Below are 14,858 nucleotides of genomic sequence, written 5' to 3'. Positions count from 1 at the left end.
ATCAATGACGACTGTGCCTGGCTTTCTCTCTCGAACCCTGCCATCTTTATTTTAGCAGAAAACTGATCTTCGTATTAGCATTTTTATCTTTACAGCCTTACATACTAAAGCCAATTGCCATGTACTTAATTATACAGGGTGGACAATAAGACGTATGGAATATTGCTAATAACTTTATAATATGAATGCTTTTTAAAAGTGTTAAATGTTATGATTAATTATTAGATGCATATAATTTAATTTTTGCACGTAATTTGGAAAATTTATATCCTCGTGTATACAGGGTGTGCAGAAAAAAAACAAATTTTTCTTAAGTGACAGCATAAACTTATTTTTACATTTTTTAACTGTTTTCTCAATTCTGATGTGCGGAGATTTCAATTTATTCGTTATTGTATGAATATACAATACATCATTCATGATTGTTTATTTGATTTTAAGAGTTACTAGTCCTTTCTCTATTTATCAGTTTCCAGGCAGTTTTATATTTGTTATCATAATTGACAGTTAATTTTTTATTATAATATTGCATCGCTTGAGTTAATTGATTTCTGTATTGTTTCTTAATTTGATTTAATTTATTTTTAACTATGAGCAGACCAGTCTCCTTATAAATATCTTGTAGCATTAGTAATTGGGTTTTCATATGTTTTAATTCTTCAGAGTACCAGTAATTGTTTTTATGTTTTTTTTTAATTCCCAATATGCTCAGTCGGTTTAAGAGAACAATGTATTATGATAATAAACGATCGAAAGAATTTCAGTTTTGTACTTTAAATATGCAGAAATTTGATCCTAACAAATGTAAGTTTTCGTTCTGAAAATGAATTTTTCAATATTACAAATCAAATTTCTTGCACATTTAAGGGACAAAACAAAAATTCTTTCAGTAATTTATTATAATAATATGCTGCTCTCTTAAATTGACTGAGGATATCGGGAATTAAATCAATGGCTTTCCCAAAACACGCTATGAAATGTTTCATATAAAACAATTTGTATCTCGAAAAGGAAGCAAAAACGATAAAAATTGTATTAAACGTTTCTGTTTGAAATATCTTAAAGAATAACCCTCTGAAATTAATGGCATTACTTACGGTTCACCCTATACAGGGTGATTCAGAAGGATTTGCCGCCACTTACGGAGCTTATTTCCGAAGACATTCTGAGCAAAAAATGTCATATAAACATTTGTCCTAATCTCAATATTTTCAGAATTACACTAATTTGAAGTTGTTTGTAAAATACCATTATACTTTAGTTTTTAAGAGTAAAAGAATATTACAGATAAAGAATAAACTATTCAATTTTTAATTAGCTAGTATTCTGAAGCTAAAAACGTGTAGTGAATTCCATAGTTGCTTCGTACAGAATTTTTTTTTCGACTTATAACTGCAAAATTACATTTTCTTACGCATTTATCACAACAATTGTTACAAATCATGCCACTCTTGTAAATTCTTAGACTGTACATTAGGATTATATGTATTTATTTACACTGCAAGTGGGCAAGCACCCGATGGCAGTGGCATACACAATATAAACAATACACAATAAAATGATAAGCAATACACAATAAAATTTACAATACACAATACAATTACACAATACACAATACAACTTTATACACAATACAATAAGAATACACAATACAATTTAACACAATAATAATAAAACATAAATAAAATACCTAATGTTCAATACAACTTACATAATTATGTATAGGCCATACATAAGTTTCAATAGTCTTTCACTTTACTCATTGTAGTGGCACTATGACGCATTTCACTGACACTTTAGCACACATTTCACTGACACTATAGAACACATTTCATTGACGCTATAAATTACCACTGATCGGAACTATTCACTGCACTGTAAAACCATAACTTCACTGACTCACCTCGCTTCACAGATACAACAGTTCAAATAAGTCAAATAATTACATCCTTATGCATACTTATAAACAGAACTACATTTAAACTAAACATTTCTAGTCTAAGGCCCTCTTACACGCTATTTTTAAATAATTTACAATTCAAACCAAGAAGTAACTCGTCAGGCTAAATAAATACATGCCACCTTAAAAAATTAAATGTTAAATGTCACCTTAATTTTAATTTGCACTTGGTACACAACTTTTTTAGTTATTCTTGAATCTCCTTAAGAAAGGACAGCCCTCAAAGACCGCTGCAGGTAGGTCATTCCAATCATTTATAGTTCTATTTAAAAATGAGAATTTACCTACATCTGTTTTCTGTTTCCTACATTTGATTTGATGCATAATTAAACTGTAAAGAATCAAGTTCCTAAAGTCGTATGATTTGTAACAATGTTTTTGTGATAGGTGCGTAAGAATGATGTAATTTTTAGTTAGAAATTGAAAAACAAAACCTGTACAAAGCAATTAAGAACACATTTTTAGCTTCAGAATACTAGCCAATTAAAGAAATGATACTTCTGAATAATTAATTCTTTGTCTGTAATATTTTGTTACCCTTAAAACTTAACAATAATGGTATTTTACAAACAATTACAAATTAGTGTAATTCTGAAAATATTGAAATTAGGACAAATGTTTATATGACTTTTTTGCTCGGAATGTCTTCGGAAATAAGCTCCGTAAGGGGCTGTAAATCCTCGTGAATCACCCTGTATAAATGTACGTATATAAATCCGTTTTACTTCTTTTTTCCTGAATTCTCCTACTTTTTTATCATTTACTTGTCATTCTTTTGATTTCTTTTTCCTTTTTCATTTTCCAGTACTGTCTTGAGAGATGAGTTGGACCATGCTGACCACATGGTGAGAGAGTCCTGAGACACCAGTGAGGTGGAAAGGATCAAGCTCTCAATCCTTGAAATATATTATTATTATTATTATTATTATTATTATTATTATTGTTATTATTATTATTATTATTGTTATTATTATTATTATTATTATTATTATACAATTTCAAATTAGTGTAATTCTGAAAATATTGAAATTAGGACAAATGTTTATATGACAATTTTTGCTCAGAATGTTATCGGAAATAAACTCTGTAATTGACGGTAAATAGTCGTGAATTACCCTGTATATCTGTATTTATCTATACACAATCAAAACTGTATCTCTTTCTATCACTATTTCTGCCTCACATTGTCTCAATCTACTCTCCTACCTAGTAACTTTCTCTGTGATTCCTATGTTCTGTCGTATCGGAGAATACTAAACCTCGTGTATTTCCCTTTGTTCCAAACTGCCACTTGTTTACCTCACTGTTGCTGTTTTTGTCTCCGATGCTACAGAATCCCCTGGGCACACAGAGTTCAATTTACAGACAAACCGCTTAAAGACGGCTTCGTAATTACCAGCGTGTTGCAAGTGATTAGATTGGGCAGACTACGTCATCACAAGAAAGGGGATTAGCCAATTACATGGGAAATGGGTCGTCGCGACGACGTCGTAAACAAATGAGCAACGATACTCTCACCCAAGGATGAAAATTAATTTGTTTACGAAGAGCAACACAGCAAAACTTGGGTGTCAACTGGCAGAGGGAAGGGGAAGCGGAAAATATGACTTAATTTATTGACACTTGTCAGCTGTAAGCTATTTGAGTCTGTGAAAATACATATAATAATAATAATAATAATAATAATAATAATAATAATAATAATAATAATATATTTCAAGAATTGAGAGCTTGATCATTTCCACCTCACTGGTGTCTCAGGACTCTCACCATGTGGTCAGCATGGTCAAACTCATCTCTCAAGACAGCACTGGGAAAAGAAAAAGAAGAAGAAAAGCAAAAGAAAGATAAGTAAATGATAAAATTGCATTTCTTATAGGAAAAAAACTAGTTACTCCAGAATGGATGTATTTAGATCAGCCGTGGCGAAAACGTGACTCGCGAGACATTGTGGCTCGCAGTGATAGCTTCTAACCTCCGCCAACCCCCACCCTCTCACTCACTGGAGTCAAACTCCGTTCCATTTGTATTTGTCTCTGACCTGCGAGTGGCATATGTCTCTCTCTCTCTCGAAACCATGTACGAAAGTTCCAAGTAGGATGGCAGGACGCATTTGTTTGCAGTCAATATGATGAGAATATTAAATGTATTTTTTATTTTAGTAGTTTATTTTACGACGCTTTATCAACAGCTTAGGTTATTTAGCGTCTGAATGAGATGACGGTGATAATGCCGGTGAAATGAGTTCGGGGTCCAACACCGAAAGTTACCCAGCATTTTCTTATATTGAGTTGAGGGAAAACCCCGGAAAAAACCTCAACCAGGTAACTTGCCCCGACCGGGAATCGAACCCGGGCCACCTGGTTTCGCGGCTAGACGCGCTAACCGTTACTCCACAGGTGTGGACTATTAAATATAGGCCTATGTGATGTTCACAAGTATTACTAGGAAAACGGTTGTATAACATGAAACGGCATTATACTACATGTTACTGATGAAACATTAAAAGGGTAAGTGTTATTGTTATCATCATCATCATCATCATCAACATCTCAGCAGATGTACGAATAATGCGGTGAGCTCTTCAATTTGAACTCACTGATTTACTATGTGATGTCAAATGAAAGCTAGATGTAAGGACTTGACAAATGTTGAACTTTCAAATCTTTGCCAAAAAATAAATATCCGAAGCTTCGTTCTTTCAATTGCTCTGTTGAAGCCATGTTCGCTACAACTTACGTTTGTGAAAAACTATTTTCAACAATTAAAATAGTAAAAACCAAATTTAGATCACGACTGACAGACGAATACCTTCGTGATCAACTACGACTGGCAGTAAGTGACATAATTCCTGATTTTGAAACTTTGTCGCAGAGACATTCTGAAGACAGTTAATTTTATGTTGTGATATTGTTCATTTATTGTTCATTTCTTTCTTCGTTACACGTACTAAACATTAGTTTGTAGCCTTGTACTGTATAAAATTATATTTAAGTGCTTGACGTAAGGAAAATGGAAATCCGTTAATAAGTCAGACAGTTGCTTCACTTCCCCTTTGGGTGTCCGCCTCCCTCCATAGGTGCTATGCACGTTGCAGGTTACACAGTGGCTCGGCGCACGATTACATTTTCGCCACCGCTGCTCTAAAGCGAACACCGGCAAATAGTCATTTTGCAGATAGTAAGTCTCGGCCAAATTTCATTTGAACTAACCAAATATAGCCTCAATTTTCATGACGTAATCATCGTCACATTCGTTGTAACTGCTGTAGTAGGACGAGCACCCTCCCTCCCAGGCTGAGTTCTGTACCTTTCTTTCTTATCTAAATCATTAACCTGAATAGAAAAGAAAAAGCCGATCAGCAAAGAAAGGATTCGAATCTGTACCTCCCACATATAAGACTAGATCTCTCCGCTTCGGGCAAAATGCTGCATGTTGCATATCTGCAGAGGAGTTCTTGTATCTTGCGTCACACAACAGGTCTGGATGCCCGGAGGCAGCGGGCAGAGTCCTCGGGCAGACTGCAAGGCTGTTAACCTTGGCTTTGTACTGCACTGTGCCCGCAGGGCTTACAACTGCAACACTGGCTTAAGAAACCCGCTTTCATGTTTCAATCAATAATGTATTGTACATAAAATGAACCGGCATTTCCTTATGTAAGTTTTAGTATTAGCAGATGTAAACCCGCACATAATTACAATATAATAGTGTGTTAACGTGACATAAGACGACTGACTCTAACGTTCAACTGTAGTTAATAATTCACACTAAATGAACTTAACAGCGATTTCTTTGTGCTAGTTTTAGTACTAGTACGATTTCGTTTCCTAGCAACCACATATAGTTAACATAGATTGTGTTAATATGACATAAGAAGATTGACTCATAGATTTCGTTTTCTAGCAATCATATAATAGTTAATAATGCACACTAAATGAACTTAACAGCGATTTGCTTGTGGTAGTTTTAGTATTAGTACGATTTCGTTTCCTAGCAACCACATATAGTTAACATAGATTGTGTTACTATGACATAAGAAGACTGAATCATAGATTTCGTTTTCTAGCAACCACATAAAGTTAACATAGATTGTTTTACTATGACATAAGAAGACAGACTCATTGATTTCGTTTTCTAGCACCCACATAAGGTTAACATAGATTGTGTTACTATGACATAAGAAGACAGACTCATTGATTTCGTTTTCTAGCACCCACATAAGGTTAACATAGATTGTGTTACTATGACATAAGAAGACTGACTCATAGATTTCGTTTCCTAGCAACCACATATAGGTAACATAGATTGTGTTACTATGACATGAGAAGACTGACTCATAGATTTCGTTTCCTAGCAACCACATATAGTTAACATAGATTGTGTTAATGTGACATAAGAATACTGACTCATAGATTTCGTTTCCTAGCAACCACATATAGGTAACATAGATTGTGTTACTATGACATGAGAAGACTGACTCATAGATTTCGTTTCCTAGCAACCACATATAGTTAACATAGATTGTGTTAATATGACATGAGAAGACTGACTCATAGATTTCGTTTCCTAGCAACCACATATAGTTAACATAGATTGTGTTAATGTGACATAAGAATACTGACTCATAGATTTCGTTTCCTAGCAACCACATATAGTTAACATAGATTGTGTTAATGTGTCATAAGAAGACTGACTCATAGATTTCGTTTTCTAGCAACCACATATAGTTAACATAGATTGTGTTAATGTGTCATAAGAAGACTGACTCATAGATTTCGTTTCCTAGCAACCACATATAGTTAACATAGATTGTGTTAATGTGTCATAAGAATACTGACTCATAGATTTCGTTTCCTAGCAACCACATATAGTTAACATAGATTGTGTTAATGTGTCATAAGAAGACTGACTCATAGATTTCGTTTTCTAGCAACCACATATAGGTAACATAGATTGTGTTAATGTGACATAAAAGGCTGACTGATAGATTTCGTTTCCTAGCAACCATATATAGTTAACATAGATTGTGTTAATATGACATAAAAAGATTGACTCATAGTTTTCATTTCCTAGCAACAACATATAGTTAACATAAATTGTGTTAATATGACATAAAAGGCTGACTCATAGATTTCGTTTCCTAGCAACCACATACAGTTCACATAGATTGTGTTAATATGACATAAGAAGACTGACTCATAGATTTCGTTTCCTAGCAACCACATAAAGTTAACAAAGATTGTGTTAATATGACATAAGAAGACTGACTCATAGATTTCGTATTCTTGCAATCATATAATAGTTAACATAGGTTGTGTTAATGTGGCATTAGAAGACTGACTCATAAATTTCGTATTCTATCAATCACATATATTTAACATAGATTGTGTTAATATGACATAAGAAGACTGATTCATAGATTTCGTTTCCTAGCAACCACATTAAGTTAACATAGTTTGTTTTAATATGACATAAGGAGACTGACTATAGATTTCGTATCCTAGCAACCACATATAGTTAGCATACATTGTTAACGTGACATAAGACGACTGACTGTAAGGGTCAATTTTTAGAACTAGTATGATTTCGTATCCTAGCAACTACATGGGTATATTATATGAACTTTAAAGTTATTTTCTATTATATCTGCTCCAGTTTTAACACGATCTTTTGTCTCGGTAACAACATGCACTATTCTAAATAAGACATATTAACAGCTATCTGCACCCCCACCCCCTGGCGATTCATAGCTCTGTGGTGAGGACAAACTGAACATCTAATCCAGACACGGAGCGTTTAATATCCGGCCCACGTCTGTCTGTCATCATCTGATGACGGTGTCACTCTGATCGCGTAATTAACGACGCCGATAGTCCCCATCCCTCCTCCATCCCACCCCACTCCGCACCCCTCCGCAAACAACGCAGCCATTAGCCGCATCCCAGCTGAAACATGACATTAGCGGATTTTGCAGTTTAGTACTCATTGCTATTGGTGACTATTAATATTATTGTTGTAATCATCATAATCGGTCAAGCCCCTCGGCTGTGACGAAAGTAGCACGGTATCCCAGTCGTCTTCGATGGTCTGATGAATCCGAGGTTCGCGTGTTCAAACCCAGCCGCGGTCAATGGATTTTAAGGGGATAGGTACACCTTACAGCAGTAAAATTTTGGAAATATTCAACATTTTTTTCCTCCATTACTGTATCTTGTACAATAATGAAAATTGGTATGTGTAAAATACTGTCCTTCTGCTATATGAAAAAAATATTTTTACGATTTAAAGAAAATTATATATATTCTGTACGAAATGGAAATATAAAAATTTGGAGATTTATCCTTCGAAGAGGTGGAAAAATTCAAATATCTTGGAGCAACAGTAACAAATATAAATGACACTCGGGAGGAAATTAAACGCAGAATAAATATGGGAAGTGCCTGTTATTATTCGGTTGAGAAGCTCTTATCATCCAGTCTGCTGTCCAAAAATCTGAAAGTTAGAATTTATAAAACAGTTATATTACCGGTTCTTCTGTATGGTTGTGAAACTTGGACTCTCACTCTGAGAGAGGAACATAGGTTAAGGGTGTTTGAGAATAAGGTGCTTAGGAAAATATTTGGGGCTAAGCGGGATGAAGTTACAGGAGAATGGAGAAAGTTACACAACACAGAACTGCACGCATTGTATTCTTCACCTGATATAATTAGGAACTTAAAATCCAGACGTTTGAGATGGGGTGGGCATGTAGCACGTATGGGCGAATCCAGAAATGCATATAGAGTGTTAGTTGGGAGACCGGAGGGAAAAAGACCTTTAGGGAGGCCGAGACGTAGATGGGAGGATAATATTAAAATGGATTTGAGGGAGGTGGGGTATGATGATAGAGACTGGATTAATCTTGCACAGGATATATATATATATAATCTTTTAATAATTCAGTTCACTGTGCAGTGATGAAACGTTTCCCACATAACGCAAAAACTATCCAACATTTTGTGATGAATTTTTTAAAATGTATTTATGCATGTCATATCTGCAATATGATCACTTCTCTACCTTTGATAGATTGTCTGATAACAAATAAATTCATTTTAAAAATGGTAAAATATCAGTATTTTCTTCTAACACAAAATAAAAGAATATTATTTATTAAGGAATGTAGTTGAAAGAACATAATAATGTAATATCAGCAATAAAATAAAAGAGAGAGAACATGAAAAATTTAACAACTTATGAGTTACGAGGGAAACGCTTCATCACTGCACAGTGAACTACCACCATTATGAATTTTGAAAAAAAAATATATATATATACCGGGTGTTTCAGACCACCCGTATCAATCTTTCTTTCTCGAAAACTATATGATATTGGATGTTCATAAAAAAAATTTGATAACCAAAACACTGAAACCTATTTATTTACAAATGGCTTTCTGAGAAACTGTAGGTTCATTGCCGCTCTCACTTAAGCCTGTCATCGATCCCTATCCTGAACAAGATTAATTCAGTTCCTACTATCATATCCTACCTCGCGCAAGTACATTTTAATATTATCTTCCCATCTACGTCTCGGCCTTCCCAAAGGTATTTTTCCCTGATGTATTCCAATTAACATTTTATGCATTTCTGGATTCAACCATACATGCTACATGCCCTGCCCATCTCAAACATCTAGATTTAATGTTTCTAATTATGTTAGGTGATGAATACAATGCGTGCAGTTCTGCGTTGTGTAACTTTCTCCATTCTCCTGTAACTTCATTTCTCTTAGCCCCAAATATTTACCTAAGCACCTTATTCTCGAACAGCTTTAGTCTCTGTTTCTCTCTCAAAGTTAAAGTTTCGCAACCATACAGAACAACCAGTAATATAACTTTTATAAACTAACTTGCAGCTTTTTGTAGAGCAAACTGGATGACAGAAGCTTCTCAACCGAACCCAGGTGAATACACAATTAAATTCTACAATTTGGCATGCCAAAAAAAATCAAAATAATACTAGCATTTGATGTGTTTTGTTTGTATAAAAAATGATTTTCAAAAGGGTCCGAAGTTTAACTTTCATTTATCTCAAAACTCATTTTTATGACTTATCTCCCGTCACCTAAATGATGTGCCTGTGTTATTATATAGGCTGAAAAACGAGAAACTTTAATCACTTCATTGAACTTCAAACCAGGAAGCTGGACCCAATGTAAAAAACAACTTTCAAATCTTAGTGAATTTCTGAATTTAAATATTTTCTGAGTTCTGTATCATTTCCGATAATGAATTTATATTTTCCGAAATTGAGATTGAAAAGACATAGTGCATTTTCATTTTCTTGAACTCTGTTACTTTTTTATCTCTAGGGAGGTAAGTAGTTTACTTCCTGTTGTTAACAGCAATAAGTACTTTTAGGTAAAACCAACTTACCGGTACTTCCTTAGAAACAATATCACATTAGCGTACATACTACACTAGAAGTGGAAAAAATCCTTTATATACTTTTTTCTGGGAGGGAAGTAAAGCCGTCGGTTCCGTGTCGTAGATTTATGGCAAGTAAAATAATTCTGTCCCTAATATAGGTCTCCAAACAAAATGTATTGAACATTTATCGTCTACGTTCTGTTTTGACCCTGAATAACGCCTGTAATTAAATTTTCGTCAAAAACACATTACCTTACTCTTTCCACCGATGCTAGATAACTTTGCATGTGATACAGCGTCTTTATACAAATAATTTAAAAATATAATTCACGTCCATCGCTTTTGCTGTCCCGTCTGCAAGTCATTTCTGTCGTTTCCCGCATTAATTGCCACAGCAGAATAGACAATAGAACCGTCTGCAGGGCGTGGGAGGTCTCGAAGCCCTGCCCTGGAGCACGAGCGACTGCTACGTCCCTGAGGATAGGTGCAGCTGTGACGTAACGCGGATGATGAAGTGTGATGCATGGAGGGACGGTATGTGGTGAAGTAGCTTCACAGTCTACTATATACAGTCGCGAAGCTTGAGGTGATTTTTTGCAAATCTCGTGATAAAGCGCTCCAAGCGGTTAGCAACTAGAAACAATAGACTATCCACGATCGACTTTGGACTGTTCGTATTTCCATCGAGTGCTAGCTCGTTGCGTATTTCACATTGATGCTTGTGGAATGTTCGTTATTGGTTGCAATGAAAATGTTAATGGCTAAAATACAATAATTGGAATAATAATATTTTACTAGAGACGTAGAAAAATTAAGTTTCTTTTGATTAAATTTATTGATCACGTTTTATTTTCAATTCTGGTGGGATTATTATTGCTTAGGCCTACTTTTTTTTCAGAAGATATGTTTTTAATTATAGCTGTTAATTTTGTTGTTATTTTTATTTGTTACTTTACTAGAGACGTAGAAAAAGTCTGTTACAATAAAATTTATTGATCACGTTTTATTTTCAATTCTGGTGTGATTATTATTGCTTAACCTCATCCCACTTTGTTAACTACGTAAGCCTACACTACAAGTACCGGTACACGTAAGTTACTCCATTAATTCATATTTCCATTATTATTGCTGTAAAGGGAAATGCAAATTAATATTTATTGGTTTCATAGTTAATTATCGCTATAATCTTGAATGAGTGAAGCGATTATAGTAAATTTCAGTTCGTTTTGCACAAACAAAAATAATATTAACCTATTTCTTGCAGGTATCTTCGAGTTTATGGTGGAATTTAATATACTTCATTAAAATAATAAATTAACTTTATGCATTTAATATTTCAATAATGGAAGGAAGGTGTTAATTTTTCCAAAAGAACACGACAACGAAAGTGTAACGTATTTTGTCGTCTGCTAGGAGAGAGATCTGCGATGATGAGGCGATAGTAGCGATCCTAGTGGTGGGCAACTACCCATGTTTGCATTTTTACTACATACTGAGCTTCGCGACTGTATATAGTAGACTGTGGTAGCTTGCTTCCACAAAATTTCAGCAGACTGACTGTGGCGTTGTCATAGAGATACCAACTACTTCTGGTATTGTCAGATGGCTTTGCATAACGAATAGTTGTAATCTCTATCTCCTTGATGACAAAATTGACGTCAGGGCTGTGAAATTCACTCTACAGATAGCCGCATTCGGAGAGAGAAAATCAAAACTCGAGTGTGATTTAATTGACTATTACACGATTACAAGAAAGTACACTGTGTACCTTTCAAACCTGCCACATTTTAATTAATCATTGCTAAAAAAGTATGCGGAATTATGAAATGAGACTGGTATTAAAAGGAGAAACTCAAAGAACTGTTATTTCATTTGTTTGAAGTTAATTCATCTGTTACATGTTGGGCAACAATGGTATAAAACAAAGCAGAAATTCAAAGAATTGTTATTTCATTTGTTTGAAGTTAACTTATCTGTCACATGTTGGGCAACAATGGCATAAAAGAAAGCAGAAACTCAAAGAATTTTTATTTCATTTGTTCGAAGTAATTCATCTGTCACATGTTGGACAACAATGGCAAAATAAAAACAAAGCAGAAACTCAAAGAATTGTTATTTCATTTGTTTGAAGTAATTCATTTGTCACATGTTTGACAATAGTGGCATAAAACAAAGCAGAAACTAAAAGAATTGTTATTTCATTTGTTTTAAGTAATTCATCTGTCACATGTTGGGCAACAATGGCATAAAAGAAAGCAGAAACTCAAAGAATTATTTCATTTGTTTGAAGTAATTCATCTGTCACATGTCGGGCAACATTGGCATAAAAAAGCAGAAACTCAAAGAATTGTTATTTCATTTGTTTGAAGTAATTCATCTGTCACATGTTGGGCAACAATGGCATAAAACAAAGCAGAAACTCAAAGAATTATTTCATTTGTTTGAAGTAATTCATCTGTCACATGTTGGGCAACATTGGCATAAAAAAGCAGAAACTCAAAGAATTGTTATTTCATTTGTTTGAAGTAATTCATCTGTCACATGTTGGGCAACAATGGCATAAAACAAAGCAGAAACTCAAAGAATTATTTCATTTGTTTGAAGTAATTCATCTTTCACATGTTGGGCAACAATGGCATAAAACAAAGCAGAAACTCAAAGAATTATTTCATTTGTTTGAAATAATTCATCTGTCACATGTTGGGCAAAAATAACATAAAACAAAATGGCGACTCCGCAGCAACGCGCACAAACTGTTTTCTGGTATGCAGAGACGAAATCGATAATTACAGTGCAAAGAAATTACGGGAGAGAATATGAAGGAAATGCACCTGATGGGAAAACCATTAATGCATGGTATGAGAAGTTTGTGGCGACTGGAGTGTGAACAAACACCCGGAGGTTCTAGTCTGCGTGTCTCAGAAGAGAAGATTGAAGAAATTAGGGCAGGATTTCAGAGAAGTCGTCAAAAATCAATTCGCCATGCATCAGGGCAGTTCAATGTACCGAGATCAACTGTGCATCGAGTGCTTCATAAGCAACTTCGTTTGTACCCCTACAAGGTGCAAATTATTCAACAATTGAAATCAGATGACAGGCCATAGTCTCTCTGATGATTTTGTACCCTAGATACTGCAGTTTATGAGCTCACCGTTGCAATTTGGATTCTTACCAGAAATCTGTAACGAATTTTAAAGAAACTGTTTCGGATATCGATTCAAGAAAATGGGGAAGACCTCGCGAGGCAGCAGAACTTAGGTGCCCAAAGCAAACATGGGAATATGTTGAAGCACATTCGTAATGATATCGTGCACTGCTAAACCCGTCTCTTCTCACGAGCACATTGGTGTAAGAAGCATTAGTTCCCGTCTCGGATCGCGCTGCATGTGCCGCCCTATTGAGGTTGCTGTCAACCCGTGAGAAGGGGGGGGGGAGGACACTTGCAACGCTAAAATAACCCGGTGTGCCTCGCCAAGCTTTCACTTAACAGATCCATCTCGACTTTTAATCCCGCGCTTTGCCAAATCGCCGAAGTGCGCGGGAGGGAGTTCTGAAACCTTACACAAACATACATAGTGCATATCCGTCCTCAGGCCCTTCTGTCGTGTTGCCTTCAGTTCGTTTAATTTGTTTGCCATGTCCTACATTCAAATTAGCAGCCCACATACATACATACATACATACATACATACATACATACATACATACATATATACATACATGCAGTCCACATCTATGGAGTAACGGTCAGCGCGTCTGGCCGCGAAACCAGGTGGCCCGGGTTCGAATCCCGGTCGGGGCAAGTTATCTGGTTGAGGTTTTTTCCGGGGTTTTCCCTCAACCCAATATGAGCAAATGCTGGGTAACTTTCGGTGCTGGACCCCGGACTCATTTCACCGCCATTATCACCTTCATTTCATTCAGACGCTAAATAACCTAGATGTTGATACAGCGTCGTAAAATAACGTAATAAAATAAAATACATACATACATGCATACAGCTTTATTTTTTTTAACTTGGTTATTTAACGACGCTGTATCAACTACGAGGTTATTTAGCGTCAATGGTATTGGTGATAGTGAGATGATATTTTGGCGAGATGAGGCCGAGGATTCGCCATAGATTACCTGATATTTGTCGTACGGTTGGGGAGAACCTCGGAAAAAACCCAAGCGGGAATCGAACCCGCGCCCGAGCGCAACTTCGGATCGGTAGGCAAGCGCCTTAGCCGACTGAGCTACGCCGTTGGCTTACATACATACATACATACATACATACATACATACATACATACATACATACATTTTTATTTTTTTTTAACTTGGCTATCCTCCAATCACAATCTAAACACCAGGTCACAGGAGAGCCAAATCCTAGCAATTCCTGCCCATAGAACATCCCACTATTCATCCTCTTTTACTGTCTCAATCCCCCGTGAATGGAATTCTCTACCTCAGAAGATTAGGGGCTGCCAGACAATAACCACT

Source organism: Periplaneta americana, chromosome 9, assembly GCF_040183065.1.
Source record: "Periplaneta americana isolate PAMFEO1 chromosome 9, P.americana_PAMFEO1_priV1, whole genome shotgun sequence".
NCBI classification, from domain to species: domain Eukaryota; kingdom Metazoa; phylum Arthropoda; class Insecta; order Blattodea; family Blattidae; genus Periplaneta; species Periplaneta americana.
Note: the sequence above shows the minus strand (reverse complement) of the source record.